Genomic DNA, 19,926 nt, shown 5'->3' with positions numbered 1-19,926 from the left:
TATGTACTAGTTAGCAAATGTTTGGGAGAGCTTCTCCTCATAATTACTCAGTGGGGATTTATCTTTCAGAATCTCTTCTTTTAAGTTCACAACCTTATTTTTTTTTTTTTTTTCCCCTTGAAGACTCAGCACTGACTCTGGAGGTTTTGCCCATTCCAGGCTCTATAGAAAAAGTCCTGAATACAGCTGTATTGCTTGTACTTTGAATCTGACCCACTGTTCCTTTGGGGAACAATGTGCTGTCGTGACTGAGGAGTTTTTTAGATTTACAATAGATTACTGGAATTCTTTGAAGTAAAGCATACATACAAAGAATGAATAGATATCTTTTAAAATTTTTTTTTTCCACAAGCTTACTGAAACAAGTTGGTTAAAAATGGACATGAAAACATCCTCTTATGAAATTTAGTACTGCTCTGTCAATTTATTTGGTGCTTTAGAAGGACATTTTTTTTTCTCTGTACAAGTATTATTGTACATATATATATACTTAGCCTGTAGATCAGTTTCACAGATTTTTACTGAGTGGAAATCCCAGAGTACAATTTAATGGGTTTAAATTTGTTATTTTTCATGGTTATTTTTCAGCATCTTATGTGCTGTGTGGATTTTGAGAACTTAATAATTAACTACTCACAGCATTCCTTACACTGTTCTTGTAATGTGATTGAGTTTTATTGGAAGGTGGAAAGATAATATTTGCTTTTATATCATCCTTGCCTTTCTACTCAGCTCATCATCAGTTACTTATTAGTACATTAGTTTTGGTAATGATTTTTTGTTTTATGGCTGACTGCTTCTATGAATTAGACTAGGACCAAAGGTTATTTACCTCCAGCTACAGACCCACTCTGTTAAAAAAAGTGCCATGGGTGCAGTTTCACAGCCTGTTCACATTAGATTCCTGTTGCTGGAGTGGGCAGCACCCCTCTCTGCTTCCTGTCCTATCTCTCCAACCCATGCAGAAGACCAGCTGGCTGCATAGTGAGCCAGGAAAAGAAGCTGATACAGAGCTAGAATGCTTCTCTCTCATTGCTTTAGCTTGCTCACTGACATGAATGCTATCATAAGTAGTAGTGATAGGACACAGGTAAGTAGTTTTAAACTGAAAGAAGGCAAGTTTAGATTAGATATCAGGAAGAAATTTTTACAGCAAAGATGCTGAGACATGAGAGCAGGTTGTCCAGAGAGGCTGTGGGTGCCCCATCATTTCATGTGGGACGTGGAAGGCCAGGCAGGTGTTTCTGACAAACTGGTGTTGTGAAAGGTGGTGCTGCCTATGGCAGGTCATTGGACTAGATAAGCTACAAGGTCTTGTAAAACCCAGATGCTGCTATGAGTCTATAAGAAATTATGTAGGACTGGAGTGGAGAATCTAGAAGTAGGAGAAGGTCTGAAAGTGTATCACACAGACTTCAGCAGATCATGGATCCTGAGTCACTTTGTACTTTATTTGTCTCTGATGAAAACTTTTCAACCACTTTTCTGAGCAATCTGTTCTATGAGTTTATTAGTAATGATACTGCTGCTGAGGCTAGTGGCTCATTGGTCTAGTCAAGGCTTCACTGCTTTTATTCACTCCTGTTGCACTCTCCTAAAGAGTATTGACCTCCATCTGGATGGAGCCTCTCGTACTGCAGTTTGTATTCCCTTGTGTATGTATCCAAAGAGGAAAGATGAACCATGTAAGACTTGATCTGGCTAATTTTAGATGTTTCTGCTACTGTGGTTTCTTCCAGGTTCTGTTGGCCAGCAGAAATTAAGGAGACCAATCTGTGCTAAGCTTGCTTTACAGACATTTGGCTATTATAGGTATTGATTTTTAATACATAGGTGAAATAAGTATTGTCTTAGCAAAGAGACTATTAGCTGAATCAATATATTTGATATGATGTTAATTTAAGAAACTCTTCTGTGTTGGCAAACAGTTTTTTCTGTGTCATGGTTTAACCCCAGTTAATTATTAAGTACCATACAGCTGGTTGGTCACTCCCTTCCCTGTTCCTTTTGCCCCAGTGTAATGGGGAGTGAATTAAGAAAAAAATGTGAAGCTTACGTGTGGACATAAAAGCAGTATAATAATCGAAAGAAAACATAATACTACTAATGGTAATAGTAAGGAAGAGGATAGAGAGAGAGGAAAATAAAACTCAGACAAGTAACATGCAGTACAGTTTCTTACCACCTGCTGACTAATACCTAGCCCATCCCTGAAGAGCCATCATCCCCCCTTCTGGGTAGCTTCCCCAGTTTATATACTGTATAATGTTCTGTGGTGTGGAATGTCACTTTGGCAAGTTCATGTCACCTGTCCTGGGCATGCTCCCTCTCAACTTTTTGTGCAGCTACTCATTAGCAGAGCACGAGACACACAAAAGCCCTGGACTTGAGGTAAACACTACCTAACAATAGTCAAACCATCCATCAGCATTATTCTCATCCCAAATCCAAAACACAGGACTGTACCTCTCATTCTGAATCCAAAACACAGCTACACTAACCCAGTCAAAACCAGGACATGCAGGTAGCCAAAAAGAAGAATTTTATTTTCTGTCTAGAAAAAGAGATTATGATTAAAATAAGAATTAACTGTACACGTTGGCAGTTGTACTGCAAGTTAGCCAGTTCCACTGTTGACTGGAAACAGGTGCATACCTGAAGCACCAGTAATGTTAGTGCTTACATTTGTTGACACTTGTGCATTTAAATTCAGGCCCATCAAATATATTTTTCCAGTTTCTTCTTTTTTTAGTGTTGGAAATAAGGAATTTTACTTTAAATTTCAAGTCAAAAGTTTAGGCTATTTTTTTTTTTGAGAGGGACATGCTAAAAATGTTTTTGATCATATTGAAAATATTCTTGATTACTCTTAAGTGCCCCTAAGCAACTCCAAGGTATAGGTAAAGAATATGAAATTTAATAGGAAGATAGCTTTGGAAATTGTGAACTATTTCCCAAGATAGCTAATCTGGATTTGTCTGAATTACAAGCTCCATGAAGTTGTCATTTTCCATTTGTGTTATATCATTTAAGGTACTTAATTTGAATTCTCTGGACATTTCAGTAGCAATATACATATTCTGCTGACCCATAGAGCTTTCTTCATTGTATCAGATTTATGCAGTGTCCGTAGTGAAAGCTGCTGATGGGACATGGCAAAAAGTGTGTTCTTTGGTTTCTTGTCATCCCTTGACTGAGGTATCTTTTCTCTTAGGAACAGGCAGAGTGGACCCCTGATGGTTTTGTTTTAGGTGTATGAAGAGAGGTGATACTGTACTTCAGAGATGTTTTATACTTATGAGTCTTGGTTTTTGGAGTAATAACTGCTTGTTTGAGAATATGGACAAAGTAATTCTGATTGATCATGTTGTCAGAGTGCCAGGTACTCTCCAGGTTGTCTACAATGCTGTGTGAAAGACCAAACTTAACAAATCATGTGGTGCTTATAGTTTCTTCTGAAGTTCTGCAAGCCAGGCTTTATAAAGTCTTGAAATGTGCATTTGAGTGGCTGTCATGTTTTAGCATACAATACATGCAAATCTCTAATTCTTGTTTAACTTAAGAAGATGGTAAATTATGCTCTTGTTTGCATCCCTCCTTCTTATTTTAGGCACAATGTATAGCAAATCTTGAAAACATCTTGCTTGTTTTTCCTAACAAATAGGCATCTCATTCCTCTTGCAGAGCATGTGCGTTACAAACCCACCACAAGAAGGAATTTGTTAAGTGGGCTAGATTTGAATAAGTACGGGCACAACAATCAAAAGGAAAACTGAAAATACTTCAAAGAAGAAATGCAGGAAGCATTAACAGAATTAACAGGAAGCCTTGGCAGTGGAAGAGCCAATATATAAAAGCATTATTAAAATTTGGTGAAATGAGAGATAAAGAGGTGTGTTCATGCACACAGTCTGTATGTCTTGAATAATGATCATTGTACTGAATATCTACCCACCGAATCACACAGTTCAGTCTTGTGAAATAATATCTGAATGAAAAGAGAATTCTGTATCTGTATGTTGGTATCTTCCATGCTGCAGAAGTGTGTTAACATAGCCTACCTGCAGCCTAGGAGGAAGATCTGAGAATAAGCACAGCCATCAAAATAAAAGCTGCTATTAATGCAGACTTGCATTTGATACATGCTAATCGATAAGTCAAAAATTGGTGGAAGTTTCTTTATACTTTATCTTAAATGTTTGCATTTTTGAATATAAGGGTTTGACTTTTGGAAGCATAAACTATTTCCTACCACAGTGATCATTTCTTGAGTCCTTCTTTTGGTCTCTCTGTATTTCTTTCTTGGCCATGTTGGCAAATCAAGCTAAAAATCTTTTAGGCAGCAGCTGTATCCCTGTTCTGTCACCTCAGTTGCACCAGGTAATGAACAAAATCTGAAAATTGATAAATTAAAAGTATACTCTTAAAAAAAAAAGAAAGAAGAGGAGGGGGAGGGAAAAGAAAGAAAGGTAGTTTTAACTCAGATCAAGTCACTGTTTTGGTTTAACTCAGATATGATTCCCTGAACTGGTTCTCTGTGCATTGCTACAAACAGTTCTGTCAGCTGAGGGGATAGCATGGGGTGGGACTGCTAAAGTCGTTTTGCAAAGATGTGTTTGTGAATATGTCTTTTGATTCTAAGACCTGGGGGCAGGAAGGGTCTTTGTTCTGTATTTGCTCTCTGTGAAACAGTGGGGTACTTGTTATCTGTCTGGATGAAGTTGAACATAGCATTCCCTTGGCTTGGATTTAACATTTCTCAGTATAAGAAATTGTCCTCAATTTTTAGAAACTTTGAGCATGTTCTGATAATAGCAGCATGAAGGCTCCAGGTTATTTCACTCTGTGTTATGTCCACTGTGATAATGAAACTTTTATTTCCATCAAGAAGCAATACGTGCTTAACCATCTTGCTGTGTGAGATTTCGTATCTGTAGCAAACCCCAGCTAGTATCCTGACTTGTACTTTCTTTATTAAGACATGATTTTTTATTGTCAGTGACTCAGAAACAGACAGTGACATTTTTGGCACATAGAACCATTTGTTCTCTGTTGTTGCTCTTTCTAAATAGGTTATATCTCTTGAATTGTAGCATTACATTCATGTGAATCATCCTATTAACTTCACTAATATCAAATAGGTTGCATGTACATTCCTGCAGGAGAGCTCTAAGTTCTTGTTCATTATCTTTCCAGCATAATTCTCTGGGCAATTAAAGATTTTTTTTAAATTTTTTGTCTTTTAATTCTCTGTTCTGTTAGTTCTATTATCCTTGTCTTTCTTTCTGGTGAGTATTTAAGTAGTCATAAAAATTAGGGTAACTCCCTAAGGAATAATTGCAAGAGGACTACACCAAAAAACCCAGAAGCTTGAATTTTTGCCAATTTGAAGTGGTTGGTTAAAGGAGAAATGAGGAAATAGAAATATACTGAGATGGAAAGTACAAGTCTGTAAGTATGTCCACCCATACCCCTATTTTCTTGAGATGAAAGATAAAACTATTACCTGATTTGTTTCAGACACTGAATTTTTCAGTGTGTTCATTTTGAGAAGCTCTGATTTTTGCATTCCCAGCGATGTCCAGAGGCAATGTTTTTAAGAACACTGTTAAAAAATTCCAGAGAATCATGATCTTTAGAGATTTCTACTAACAGTGACATCAGAAAGCTTTATTTCTGTGGGTATATTAAACTATCTAGCTTTCTAATAGAGGAACATGGTGTAGATAACGTAGTATTTTTTCTTTGGTTGGTTGCTCTAAATTGCATTTATTTTTCACGGTCAGGACAGCAGATAAATAACTTTTAATCTTTTACTTTATGAGAAATGGTGGTAGATATACCTCCCCCCAAAAATATACTGTGAGGGCAGTCAACCATGGGAGTGGGGCCCAGAGAAGTCGTGGAATCACTGCTATCACACATCTTCAAAACTTGACAAGTGCCTAAGCAGCGGATTCTGGTAACGCCTTTCAGTTGACCTCCAAAGGTATATACAGATCTAAACAAGCTATACCTTACCATATACATGGTGCTGTGTTGCTGTGCTTCGGTGTTTTGGATTAGAAAGAGGATACTTGGTACCAGTCTACTTTTGTGTCAGGTATCAGCCTCAGTGTCAGTGTGTAAGAATCTCCAGCAATTCCACCTGTACAAGACATGCTGTGCTCTCCTTGTTGGTTGGGCATGCCTGCCAGCACCACAGAACAGCTGACTGTGCTAGTTCTGCTGCAGGGCTGTGGTGAGGATGTCCACTGTCAGGGGACAAGAGGGAGTGTGGTCTGAGGAAGACTCTCAATTGGCTTTGTCATTTCCATATTCATCCTGTAATGGCAGGATGAATGAAACCAGGAGACTGGAGCGGTGTGGACTAAGGGAAATTGGGAACAAGGAGTTGATTTGGCAGTGTCTCTGTTAAAGCTCTTGAAATGAAAATACAAATGAAGATGGGGGAGGGAATGGAATAGCACTAGAAGCTCTCAGGATAGAATGTGAGGCCAAACAAAAGACAGTGAGCTTGTGAGAGAAGTAGGAGAGATGATTGAAATGCACTTACGTGTGGGAGAGGAGGAATTGAGGTTAGGAGACATGTGAGGGTTGTACATAAAACTCAAGAAGGTTAAACAGAATACTGAGTGGCTCCTTATTGAGTATCTTCATTCAGTGCATCGACAACGGCCGAAGTGCCGTCGAAAAAAACTAGAAATGATTATGCCTTCTGTATTGGGTTTGTGTGACAAGGTTTTAGCAGCAGGGTTCTGCAGGTGTGGCTTTTGTGAGAAGCTGCAAAAGCTTCCCACATGTCCAGTAGACCCAGTGCCAGCCAACTCCAGGATGAACCTGCTGCTGGTCAAAGGTGTACCTCTGCAACCTGTGGAGGTTTACAGAGGGGTAGGATGGTGCCCAAAGGAGCTTGCCAAGACTGTATTGAATATAAGCTTAGATAAACATGACACTGCTGTAGAGAAGTAGTTGAGAATAGAGATCACTTTTTTCCCCTTTATGTTTTCCACGTTGTTTTTTGTATGAGACTGGACTTTTGGTGCACAGGTGCTGAAATTTTTGTGCAGTCTTAATTTTGGTGTTTCCTGGTACCTGTAGACACTGTTTTGGAAGTGTGTCTTTGGGTGAGGAAGGCACAGATTTTGGCTTTTTCCTGCAGATTGACTCAGAATCAGAAAGGAATTCCTGAGAATACAAAACTAAGTCCCCTGAGACCACGAGCTCTTAATTCTTGCTCAACCAGACACTTCTCATAATGATTCTTATATCCCTTGTGTGGTCATTGCTGCTGTGGGAGGTAACTAACTTGTTAATGTATGTGTGCACACACACACACATACACATTTTCTGGATATTAATTTGGTGTGCATTTTTGCTTTTTCTTACCTTGCAGAATGGTAAAGTTGTTGACATTGGCAGGGACCTCTGGAAATGACGTAGTCCAATCCCAGTGCTCAGAGAAGGATTAGCTAGAACATATTACTTGTGGTAGTGTTTAATAAGTTTTGAGTGTCTCCAAGGACAGAGATTCTGTAACCTGTTTTTACAATCAACTCTAATGACAGAGGAGCAAAGTAAGCTCTCTGTGGATTATGGATAGAATTGTGAAGGTTTGAATATTCTCTGGAACAAGATTAGAACCAAATGAGGTTAAATGTTGATACCAAAAATTGGTATGTTTTATTTAACAGTAAAAGAGGCAAAGAGAAAGAAATAGAAAGAGGTGGGGGGTGGAAGGACAGAAAGAGTGACAGAGGAGACACATCAAGTAGAAGCATATTACCCCTCTGTGATCTTGATGATGCCTCATTGATCCTCTGTTCTTCTAGGTGGTGGGGGGTTCCCCACCAACAAAGAATGGAATCCTATGGACTAATAAATGTTTGGGCCAGGTGGGAACCCCCAGGTACTTCCCCTGAGGGGGCAAGTTTGACACTGTCCCTTGCAGAACTGTGGATCAGTTGTATGATTTTACATCACATGCAGTGCTCTGGTGAAGGGTCTGGGGAAGTGTTCAGGGGACCTTTAATGGACCACGACAGCCCCTCAGTGGCCCGTGACATGAATGTCCCATAGGTGTGGCTTGCCTGGCTGAACCAGTTTGAGTAGTGGAGGATGGGTGTTGTTGGCTCTGACTAGAGGCTTTTCGCCATGCACCTGAAACTGCCTCCTTCCCTCTTTGGTGGAGTGGGGGTGTCTCTACAAACCTGGTCTCAGTAGATAAGACAGCTGCTGGGCTTCATCCTCCTGTGGAAGTATTCTTCTCCCCCAGCTGAGACATAAAAATAGCATAATTTTTATCTTAAATTAACTTACAGTCCAGGGGCCCCATTCAGGGTATAGTGGTCTTTGGTGCAACTTTGTTGATACAGCTTCACTACACAGTTTTAATGGACAAAAATCCTTCATAAAAATGTTTAAGCCATAAACTACAGTATTTCAGTCTCTGACACTTGTCTGGGTGCCTGCTCCAGTGTTTGAGCCCCATTAGTGTAAGGAAGTTTTTCCTCATGTTTAGTCCACTTTGTCCCCATTGTATTTTGTCTTGTCACTGGACAACAATGGGAAGACTAGCTCAGTTGTCTTTTGTCCCCTCTGGCACTTAATATATATATTGATTATTCTTCTTTCGCTCCACCCTGGCTTTTCTCCCTGCTGAGTAGTCCTGTCTCTCTCAGCCTTTGCTCAGATACCAGATGCTCCAAGCCCTTAACCATTTTTGCAGCTCTTTGCTGGTCTTCTCCAGTTTGTCTGCGTCTGTGTTGCACATGGAACATCTGGAACAGTCACATTATTCCAAGTGTGTTTAGAAATGCAGAGTAGAGGAAAAGGATGATGTCCCTCCACCTACAGGCAATGCTTTTCCTAAGGCAGGATGTCATTGAAGGGATCTTCATTGCTTTGTTTTCTTCAGATCTCATTATTGGGAAACATTATGTATAGTCTGGGTATATAGGTATGTCGTCTAGAAAATATTTCCTACTTCTGTCTAAATTTTGTGTGTTTCCCTTTCCAAGCTGTATCAGCTTGAAATAACATGTTTTGTGAAGTTTCAGAGACGGTAACAGAAAAAGTGTATTCATTGGAGGGGAGCAATTTGCTCCAGCTGATTCTTGCAGGAGTAAGGAATATTTTGAAGCAGTGTAATTTTTACATATCAACATAAGTAGGTAGTTGCTCTCCATTTAGTTTGTACCTCATCCTTGAGGTAATTAAACACCTGGCTAGTTAAGGCATATTTTACCAAAAATATAAAATTAGTATTTCTATGCTATTCTGGCCTTGATTTTAAAGCACTTGAGTCTTTAGTTCAAATAATTATCTGTTCTGCTTATGTTTTTTGGTTCTGTTAGTTTTGATTGTCTCTGAGGACAGTGTTCTGTCTTCTCTTCCTTTCCCCAGTTTTTTTTTAGTCTTCATCAGATTTTATGATCCACCTTCCAAATTTCTACAAAGTCTGCTAAACTTCACATACATCAAGGAACATGTGTTTTGTCTAGCATTGCTGTTCTTTTATTCACAAGATTTGGGGTTTTATTGCTGTTTGGTATAGGGTAATTGGTATTATTGTCAAATGATTTTCCATTTGTTTTCCCCCTTCTTTTATACAGTAAAATTTAGTAACAAAACATGGCGAGTCTCAAAATTTTCGTTTATCTAAGATTTTTTTTTCCTTTTTTTCCTTCTTCTCCAGAACAAGGAATTTAGCACAGACCGTTTTTGCTTCTTTGGCCTATGTTACCTTTTTAAGCTGTTGTAACTGAAATGTTTCTTCCACTTTCATTTTGAAGTAGGTTAAAAATGTAAAGTATTAAAGGGCTAGCGACTTTATTGTGTAGATGTTTGCAGCATATTTTTGCTTGGTGTTCTGTAGTTGATTTAGTACTTTCCTTTGAATATTCATTTTGTCCTGTGTGTATACTGCTAATGTGACCATGTAGTGCTCTGTACAGCATCCATTTATTTACAGAAAAAAAGAATTATTGTTTACACAATGGCACTTTATGGCTAGTGTTATTTCAGCACATATTTTGACAGTGGTCAGTTGTTTGAGAAAACGTTTATATTGACTATAACATGGTTTTCAAGAGTATGTTGTGCCCAATGGGGCTGATGCTGTTTTGTATTTTTCCCATTCAGCACACTGTTTAATCTGTATCTCTGCTTTTCTTGTATTAGTTTTTGTCTTGGGAATAAATATGATCCGCTGCTGTAGAGGTTAATGTAAACAATTTTAACACAGACAGTCCTTAGTAAACATGTATGTTGTTCATGGCATTTTAGGGTTAGACATTATCCATCTGATCATAAGGTGACAGGGAAGTAAAACAATTTTAATGGATTATGTACTCTTTTCCTGTAACTACAGTTTGTTTATCTATAAACAGTTTTGTAGCTGTTACGTTTTTCAGCTACCACACTATTCAAATCACTCAGTTATGTTTAACAGCAATAAACGGGGATTTAGAAAATTGAATGGAACAGAGAAACTGGAAAAAAAAATTACTTTAGGTTACAACCAAAATTTCATAGAAAGAGACTCTGTTAAGCTTGTTTAGTTTCCCAGAAGAGGTAGGACTTGGCTGTGGTGTCTAATCATGTAAAATAGAAAGAAAACTTAACATACAAAGGTGTAGCAAACTTAGTGTCTGAAGCCTGAAGCCAAAGTAAGTCAAACTGGAAATAAAGTACAAAGGACATTGACTAGCCTTTCAGACATCACAGCAAGTGATGGACTGTTAAGCTCTTAATAATTTGAATTTTGCCATGGATGCCTTTCTGTAAGAACCGCTGTAGTAAAACATAAGTTATTGGTCTTAGAGACTGGTAGATGAAGAAAATAAAAGACCTCTGTTTTAAGTGGACATGGTTGATTTTGAGGGACTGTCTGGCTTGAACCTTCCAAGAAAAAATTAGGAATTTTTAATGATTTTTTTTTGCTAAACTAGGTTGTATGTCCCCATGTCCTTCTCCTCCTGCTTTTATCTTTACCTTTGCATTTGGCAGTACTTGACTGATCTCTGCTCAATCACATTCTGCACAAAATTAAAGACAGTTTTTCTCCTTAATAGGGATTCCTTCAAACTAGTAGGAAATGCAGTGCTTTCAACAAAATGGACAAAGAATTTTGCAATGTTGGTTTAGAATAACTGAAGTTTCTTTAGCTCATGTCTTTTAGTGGTTACTGCTAGGACAGAGTATTTAGGCTTAAAGCTAAACCAGTCCTATGGATGCATCTGTTTAGCCTTATTGAAGTAGTTAATCAAATAAGTAGAATTTATTTTTTTCAAGGACTTTGCTTTATAGTAAAAGCTATGAATATGTATGGCAAAATGATTGAGAATAAAAAGAGAGCACTTGCTCCACATTTTTTACTTCTGGCTTTCAAATCAAAGGTGCAAATGAAATGGCCAGATTCACTGTCATAATTATCATCTGTATTTGTGGGCAACAGTTATCAGTCATGTAGGAAGACTATGCCAGGAGGAATTGCATAACATTTAATAAAGATACGTGTAAAGTTGTGCAGTGACAATGGTATAATTCCCAAATAGAAGGCAGACTGTAGTATGACTGTCTGGGATGTTGTGCTTAAAAGAAGCTGGGGGTGCTGCTGGATGGCAAGTTGAACAATGTGCCCTTGTGGTAATGAAGTCAAATTGATGACTGGGTATTGGTAAGAGATGTGCTAGGGTGTTGTGTCTGGTTTGTCCCCTGAGTTCAAGAGAGATATTGATGAAGAACTGGGAGAAAGTCCAGCAGATGGCCACCAGGATGATTTGTATGTTAGAAGGATGATTAGCATGACAACTCAACATTTGGAGAAAAGTTCAAGGAGGTTGTTCAGGTTGGAAAAGACATCTTCCCAGTTTAACTGTTAACCCAGCTCTGCCAAGTTCTGCCAGAAATAAGGTTTCTAAGTGCCACATCCGCACATACTGTAAATCTCTCCAGGGATGGTGATTCCACCACTACCCCAGGCAGCCTGTTCCAGTGCTTGATAGCTCTTCCAGAGAAATTTTTCTAATACCTGATCTAAACCTCCCTTTGTGGATCCCTTTATGCATCTTGAGGCTATTTTCTCTTATTTGTGAGAAAAGACCAGCTCCCACTTTGTTGTAGGGAGCAGGAGGGTCTTCCCAAGCCTTCTTTTCTCCACACTAAACATGCCCAGCTCCCTTAGGCAACACTCATAATACTTGTGCTCCAGACCCTTCCTCAGCTTCACTGCCTTCCTGTGTACATGTTCAGTACCTCAGTGGAGAGACAATTTGGAGAAGTTTCATCAATCATCCAGCACACAGAAAGATAGTTGTGAAAGAGAAGCTGTTTTCTGCTCAGAAGGATGAAAAGTGAGAGCAGAAATTTCATCTCAGTATAGGAAAAAGGAAATCTGTTAGAAATAACTAAACACTGAAGTTTCTGAAAAGCATGGTGGAATCTCCCTCACTGGAAATATTTAAGGCTCATCTTGGCAGCACCACAGCTTACTTGATCCAAGGCCCTGTTAAAACCTAGTGAAATAAGGTCCAAGAGAAGGTTGGAGACTAGATAATTTCACAAGATCTTTTTCAGCCTGGACTACTCTGTGATGCTGTGGTTACAACCTTTTGTCAGTCTTGGCTGCAGGCAGAGATAGCAAGATTGTAGATTAGGCAGTAGCAAACTGTATAAAGAAGTGTGGTTACAATTGCTGACTGGCACTTGATGGAATTTTTTTTTAATATAAATATTTGATTTTCAGTTTTTAAAGCTGAACCAGTAAATAAAACAAAATTTACTTTTTTTCTTTTTTAATTTTTTATTCTTTTTAATGTTTCATGAAAAGATGTACTGATGTGAAAAAAATTAAAAAAATGCAAATTTGACACAGTCAGAATAAAAATACCACATTTATTTAAGTATTGAGCTAAAAGGAATAATGTATTTATATTATTCACATTTTATATAATATATGTATATATGTAGTAGTGCTACTTTATGGCAATCCACCAGAAGCAAATCTGAGGACTGCAGTTATTTCACAGGGCTATTTGCTTTGCTTGGCGGGTAGTTGAAATTAAGCTTGGTACAGCTGTACTTGGTTCAGCTGGCCATATAGCATGTGCTGCCTCTCAGGCATGGGCAGAGCAAAGACAGTTGAGATGCTATATTATTAAAGCTTGCACAAATCATAAACACTGAAGAAGCAAGTGTTCTACAGGGAGAAAAGCTGTGGGAAGAGCTGTAAGGCAGATTTCTTGAGGCAGACATTGCCTCAAATAAGAGGTATGTACATGATTGGGATTTGGGCTTTTTAGTCTGATTCTAAAATAAGGTGACTTGATGATGAACTGATGCAGTAGCCCTGCATGCTCTTTTCAGTTGTGTATGATTTGATTCTGCATAGCGTCCATCTGTTTTGTATATTTTTGTGTCATCTGCAGTATTTGCAGATGCAGAGTAGTCAGGTGAGGTAGTGATATATATTTGCATGTGCACATTCCAGAAGATTTTTGAAGAAACATGTTGTAGAAAACTGAATGCACCTCTTACCTTTTGTTAGTCTCCCTTTTGTGCACCTCTCAGCACGCAGTCTGAAGCAGAATCAGAAATACCGTGCTGTTTATAAAGATCTGGGCTACAGACCTGGATTCACTGCATTTCCATCTGATTTGTATGTGTTCTTTTAAGGAGTCTTCAGTTCATGGCAGACAGTCCTTCGAAAAGTTATGCTGTTACTGAAGAGCAAAGGAGGAAAGGGGGAAAAAGGGATTTTAAAGTACTGGACACATAGGCATATGCCTAGGGTTTTTTAGCAGCTTTTGATGGTGGCCTAAGCAGAAACCATTTCCCTAGAGTTTTCCAGTTTCTCTCTCTTTCTTCTATGACACTCTGGAAAATTACTTTGGTGTCTCTTTTAAGAGAAGGCTCTTTTAATAGTCTTCAAGTTTTTCTCTGTTCAGAGGCATATTTCTCTACCAGCTGACTCATGGGATTGCTTGAGAAAAGATGATATTAAATAAAAAATAAAAAATTCTGGCTTTGTCCTGTAACTACTTAGTATGTGCAGAAATGAGGCTATTGAGAGTCAGTCTTCTCCACTCCATCTTTCAAGTCAAAATCCTATTAAAATTAATAGTACAAAGTACAAACATCTTAATCTCATCCAAACCCATTTTTTTATAAACTATCACAGGGCAATTTCAGCTATATTATGAAGTAATGTCCTACCAAGTCCTTGTAACTTGTCATAATGTACACTGCCTGGAAAAGCTGATTCTGTAAATAAGGAGCATTTCACTCAGCTGTTTGCCACAAGTTTTATTGCCTCAGTGTTTGTTTTTTTCTGTCCTCATCAGCTGAGATACAAGCCCAGGAAATAATGGAAAGTAAATCACCCACTAATTGTAGTGTTATTACAAGTTATATGGCCTTTTCCTGACACTTCAGTTGCGAGATGTTAGTTCTTCATAAACACTGATTCTTTGGATTTTCCCCTCACATCTGCTGTTTGTGAAGGATTCTCTCTGGCCTTTTAGAGGGAGGTGATGGTGAAGGCATCTTGAAATGAATGTCTTACTCACTGGTGTACATTCATCTCAGGTGCTGAGGTTGGGAAAGCTAAAAAAGGTTCTTTGAAATTCTTAAAACAGGAATCCAGGCTGAATTTCCTGCCTGGCAAGTGAGAAATATACAAAACGAGGTTCTCTGCAAACATTTTGTCTTTCAGGTGTTGGGTTAAAGTCACCTGCAAATTCCTTCTCTGAACAGGATTCTCTGGGCAGCATTCTCCTGCCTTCACTGCAGGGTCACTTTTTCTGTCCCTAGAATTGATGGCCTGATTCACTAAATAACTGTCTTTCTACCTCAACGTAAGTAGGGTCCTGTACACCTAATTATTGATAGTTTGCATATTTAAGAAAGTACTGCATTGTAGTATTGTAGAATTATCCACAATAGGTGGACAAGTCCTTCCTCTGGCTACTCTTTCACTCTCCAAACAGTGGATGGGGCAAAGAACTCAAAGTGTAGAAGTGAGAAAACTTATGGATTGGGATAAAGACAGTTTTATAGGGAAAGTAAAAGCTATGCACACCAGCAAAGCAAAATAAAGAATTGCAGATATTCAGCCATCCTCAGGAAGGCACAGCTTCATCATGTGTAATGGTAACTTGGGAAGACAAACACCATCATTCCACACATTCCCTGTTTCTTCTTTTCTGAGTTTCTATTGCTGAATGTGTTATCATGTAGTTAGCTGGTTTCAGCTGTCCTGGCTGTGTCCCCTCCCAGCTTCTTGGGCACCCGTGCCTGCCTACTGGCAGGGCAGCACATGGAAGCAGGAGAGCCCTTGATGCTGTGTGAACACTGTTCAGCAGTGTTAATGATGCTGCTTTCAGCACAAATCCAAACCCTATGAGCTACTACAGAGAAAACTTACTCTCTCCCAGAGAAAACCCGTACAAATACTCAAGGCTGTTGTTGCTGCAGACGGTAATTTTGAACCTTGTGTTTGGTTGATATACCATTATAATGTCAACATCTCAGAGGCTATGTTGAGGTTGTGCTGCCTCTTTTTCAGTTATTTTGACATGTTTTTTTTACTTGTGTTAATATGGATATGTTTATGAAGGTAATTTCCAGCATTTCAAGGAAGTTAAACCAAAACCATTAAAATCCCAGTTTGTGGAGCTGTGTTAACTCTGCTTGGTGTAAATAGTTGAGTTGCTGACACATATTGCTAATGCATGTGGCTCCTAATCATCTGTTGTTTGAACTTACGGGGTAAATAAACCAGGAAGGTGGTTACTGTGCAAATATATCAAACTTTAATACTGACTGCAGTCATGTACTTTGTCAGTAAGTTCTACTACCATTTGGTAGAGTACAAAGATCTACTGGGATTCAGGGACTTTAGGATCACTAAGTGGTTACATTTGCCCTTCTAACATTTATTAATCCCCTTCCTGTTCATGTTTCCCCTGCCTTTTGCAGTGGTCTGGAGCATGCTCTGAACAACTAGGTAAATTTTCTTGAAATTCCAATAAGTCTTAGAAAGTCTGTGTTAAATGTGGGAGAAAAGCCATTTTGACTTCAGCAGAGTGGGACAGGCTTTAAAGATAATTAATGGCAAGAGGCATACACTACTAAGCAGATCCTCTGATCCTAAATTTCTGATCACTAAGATGGAGATGCTGCGTTTAACATGGAGATGCTGTAGGTGCTTATTAACACCATCAGAACTGAGCGTAAGATTCTGTCTCTGAAACTTCTTTTACTAGAGGTAGACATTTTCAAAGCCATTTAGTCTAAAGCGGACTGGAAATAATAGCCTTTTAGAACTGAAGTTGAGTAAACCAATAAGCACTTAAAAATACTGTCTTTTAAGTGAGGTAAAGTGAAGTGCTACCTTAATTGATGCAGTTGTTATTGATGCCATCTGTAGTGCCCTGAAAGTGGGAAAAGATAAAATCTAATTAGACAGAAAATACTGCTAAGATAAATTATTGCGTTTTTTTGCTTTGTTGAGCCAATACCAACAAGGGACTCAAGGCAAATTGTAATCCAGCCATCTCTTTGAAGAAAAATTGGATCTTAATAAGTCACCAGCCACATTATAAAACTCTAACCCATACTTGTTCCTGGTTTGCTTGGGATGTCAATTTACAAAGAATAAGACTTGCATTCTATTATATTCTAATAAAGGAGTGCAATACAAGGAAGTGTTCTGATAACATGTCTTCATGTTGTACGCACATAAGCTTGAAGGACTTGTGCTGTTTGAAGATACTTGTGTGTTTTCGTATTTCTTCTTGTTGTTAACACTACAATAATTTATAGCCTTTATTTGGAATATTTGTAATATTGACTTAACTTCAGGTATTCCTAATTTTGGGCAAAATATTATACTGTGGTTTTTGTCACACTGCTGGCTGCATCTGCACAATGAAGGGTATTTTAAGTATGTTGAAATCTGTATATGTGTACCATATGGATGGATATGATATGGTGTTTTTTGATTTAAAAAATAAGACTGTTACGCCATCACATCTGTAGTCCAAACTCCCAATACTACTTTACAGGCAACAAAATTAAATATGTGCATGTTCTCTTATGTGTGCATTTTTTAAAAATTAATGTATTGATGATTTGTTTCTGAGTCCACCAGTTTCTGTAATTACATAAGCAAGGGTATAATGAAAATGCAGCCTCCTCATCTCATGTGAAACCATGAAAGCAGAATATTTCTGTGTCAAATTATTTTAAGTATTGCTGGGGATGGAGTTTGAGGCGCAGAATATGTATAAGATACTTTGTGTCAGAATTCTTAAGTTTTCCTGCATAAACGAGATACATACAAGATACATACTTTATCTTATTTGCTATTTGTATCTATTTCTTCAGGTGAAATACTAACTTGTGCTTTAGGAAGTATGCCTGCCCTATGTATCTAATACAAAAAAAACAGAGGTGTTTTCAAAACACTCATCTAAATAATTGTATGAATAACAACATGAATGAATAATTGTAAGAATATTAAAACAATAAGAACAACACATTTAAAATAGTACTTAGTATAAGAAACTTGATGGTATTCAGGAATTAATGTAAAGTCAGTATATGCAGTTGAAGATCACTGGAGTTTGAAATTAATGCCCAGAATAAGTTGCAGATTGAAATTAATGCCTAGAATAAACTGCAGTTTCTGCTTTACTTATATGGAACCACTCAGAGAGCTTCATAATTTTCCACTGTTCATTTTTGTACCATCAGTAGTGAATCTGGCACCTCTCTGTCAAAGAACAGAAAACCAATTCTCTCAAGTAATTTCTTCGTTAATTAAACAAGTTAAACAGAGGATTCCAGAAAATCCTGTATTCACAGAAACAATGCATAACTTACTCGGTGCTTGTTCCATCCTCATTATGGTATCAAGTCCTCCCTCCAGTGGCTGCTATAACAGTTTTTACTTTTTATCAGAAAGAACTGTAAATTCTCTCTCTCAAAGATAAATTTGGATTTATTTATTTTGGTGCTTTTAGCTTTACAGTTGAACTGTTGTCTACTCAGTAGCAGGGTCTTCATCTGTTAAAGGAAGAAGAATGGTATCCATGGCAGAGACAAGAATGGCAAGGATTCCTGGTCTCTGCATTGATTTATCTGATCAGGGAATGGGGTCTTGTTTTACAAGGTAAATCTGTTCAGATAGATTTTATGTTTCTTCCCTTTGCTAACAAAAAAACTTTGAGGACTTGTATGTATTTTGTTAACTGCATGAACTTACTGTTACCAAATTATGAATTTTCAGGGTGTTGTATAGCGAGAACCACTCAATTTCATATGACTAGAGTAATTTTAATCTGGGCTATTGCAAAACACTATCAATGTCATTTTTTAGCACTTTGAATAATTTTAACTGAAATTACTTTTTTTTCTATATGCTTTACTAGAATATACTGGAATTTACTAGACTGTACTACAATGCAGAATATAGTGGGTTTGTGCTGCAAATATACAAACAAGGTGGACAAGATTTTGTATTTCGTGGTCTTTTTTTCAGTGTACTGCTTGAAAGCATCTGAGGAAAATACCTAATACCATCCCATTTGTGGGAATCAACATTTGAGTCACTTTAAAATTTACATTGAAAACATTATAGCTAGAAAATGCACAAAAAAATCTCAGTAGTTTTGCTCTTATTTTTGTGATTGCTTTTGTTATGGGTGGTGACTAAAGTGTTAGGCAAAAGAGGCACATTTTATGTCATAATTTATGAAGTACACAATATAAACAGAGCTTTCTTTGTGGAGTTGTGTCTTTAAAAGACTCTTGTGCTGTATTGCTGTTTCCCATCAGCTTTGTCTGAACAGCCTTTACAAAGGAAGGTGTCAAGGTCTGCCATAGTTTCAATGTGTAAAATGGATTATTGGACTTTCTAGAGCTCTAAGTTTAAAAAACCAAGTCACAACAATCCCTCAGACTCTTACCTTAGTTAATAGCTAACACCCCCTTAAATTGCTGTATTACTCCTTTAATATACAAGAAAATGTTTAGTAGATTTTCTCTATGTAGAATGGAGAGGTAGTCTTTATTATGCTAAGTGTATTTTTTTTCTGCTGTCTATACAATGAACTGCTGTTAAACCGTTTTGGGGTTCTTTCTTGTGGATCTAAGTGCTAGGGAGCCAGTAGTACAGTTGCTGAATCCTGTTACTGTTTTTACAAATTACAATTGAGATAGAGTTCATGCAAGCTCATCAATGATAAAGTACACGAGGGAGAAGAATAAAACAAGTTGGTAATGACTGACAGATAAAACAAAGAACCAAAAAAAGATGAAGGGAATAAGAATTCAATGCACTGAAGTCTTTTTATGGAGAAGGAGGAAGCAATTGTGATTTGGTAGTTCACTCCCTTGGTGTCATACTCAAGATGAAAGAGTCTGTGGATTTGAATGTCTGGGTTGTGTTCTGTGCAGTAGGAGAAATTTGGAAAAAGATTTTTTATGTAAAGTCTCATCTTGAATACACTGAGATGTGTTTTGCAGCTGGACAAACGCAGCTTTTGTATTTAAATGCATTTACAGTACAAATACATTTTAGTATCAGTAATGCATTGTGGAAATCACAGTGACTTAAAATTGTGTTTCATGAAGCTTTACTAAAAAAATAATTTAGTATAGTAATGACAACAAAGTGGAGTTAATTGATGAAGAAAATCCATGAAGATTGAGGAAGTTCTGTTGATTGTATTGTTTTTTCTTGTACCTTCTATTTTGGACTTGCAGGTGTTGCGCTTCTGTAGAAGGTCTGTAGTTTACTGATGCTGCATTAGAATTTATTAGGTAGAAGTCCTTTTAGGATTAGTGAGATGTATTGTTCATTCTTGTAAATTCGAATCTTTAACCAAACTTGGTCAGACTTTGGGCTTATAATACCCA

At 37.7% G+C, this 19,926-nt stretch overlaps 1 protein-coding gene across 4 annotated transcripts in view; it reads left to right on the top strand.

Annotated features, from left to right (window-relative positions):
• The window catches only part of ARB2A (ARB2 cotranscriptional regulator A), a 257,235-nt gene that overhangs the window by 2,354 nt on the left and 234,955 nt on the right, over window positions 1-19,926 (top strand). The window contains exon 1 of one of the 4 annotated variants that reach the window (XM_088054486.1): window positions 18,161-18,178. The exons of the other annotated variants lie outside the window; for them this stretch is intronic. The gene's annotated coding sequence lies outside the window, so the exon portion shown is untranslated. Of the gene's footprint in view, window positions 1-18,160; window positions 18,179-19,926 lie in introns of those variants that run through there. 4 annotated transcript variants of the gene reach the window in all.

This window comes from Pseudopodoces humilis, chromosome 4, assembly GCF_049639895.1.
Source record: "Pseudopodoces humilis isolate 2021_Gansu_Grassland_sample_001 chromosome 4, ASM4963989v1, whole genome shotgun sequence".
NCBI lineage: Eukaryota > Metazoa > Chordata > Aves > Passeriformes > Paridae > Pseudopodoces > Pseudopodoces humilis.
This window is presented reverse-complemented; position numbering and strand designations above follow the sequence as displayed.